Source organism: Triticum dicoccoides, chromosome 2B (genome assembly GCF_002162155.2).
Source record: "Triticum dicoccoides isolate Atlit2015 ecotype Zavitan chromosome 2B, WEW_v2.0, whole genome shotgun sequence".
Taxonomy (NCBI): domain Eukaryota; kingdom Viridiplantae; phylum Streptophyta; class Magnoliopsida; order Poales; family Poaceae; genus Triticum; species Triticum dicoccoides.
In genome coordinates this window covers 584,096,747-584,097,305 of record NC_041383.1, presented here as the reverse complement: position 1 = coordinate 584,097,305, position 559 = coordinate 584,096,747, and positions in this window count along the sequence as shown.

Below are 559 nucleotides of genomic sequence, written 5' to 3'. Positions count from 1 at the left end.
ACCCACCGGTCGCCCCACTTCCCCCCCACTCCCTCGATCCACCTCTCCCCTCTGCCCCCGATTGGATCTGGGGGGATCGACCAGCCGCCGCCGCCAGACCCACGTCGCCACGCCCCACTGTCGTCGCCGATGCCTCCTCATCTCCGCAGTCTAGCTCCATGGCCGGATCGACCAAGGCCACCACGAAGCCGCGCCTCGACCCCGTCATCGCTCGACATCGACCATCGCCCGACGCGACCACGTCGGCGCCCTTCCCCACCGGCCTGCACCCGCTCCGCCGATGTCGTCCCCGTCATCCCCCTCGACCACCGCTGCCCAGACCCTACGCCTCCGATGAGGCCACGGCCTCCGCGCCCCTCCTCTCCTTCCCTTGTCCCCATGTCGCGCCCGACCTCCTCGCCCCGCGCATGGCCTCGTGCGCGCCCGTCCGTCGCCTCTCCGGCGCTACTGCGCGCGCACATGGCCGCGCCCAGGCGCCCGTCTCCCGCGCGCCACGCTCGTCCACGACCTGCTGCTGCTACTGCACAGCACCGCCGCGCGCGCGGCCTCGCCGACCCAC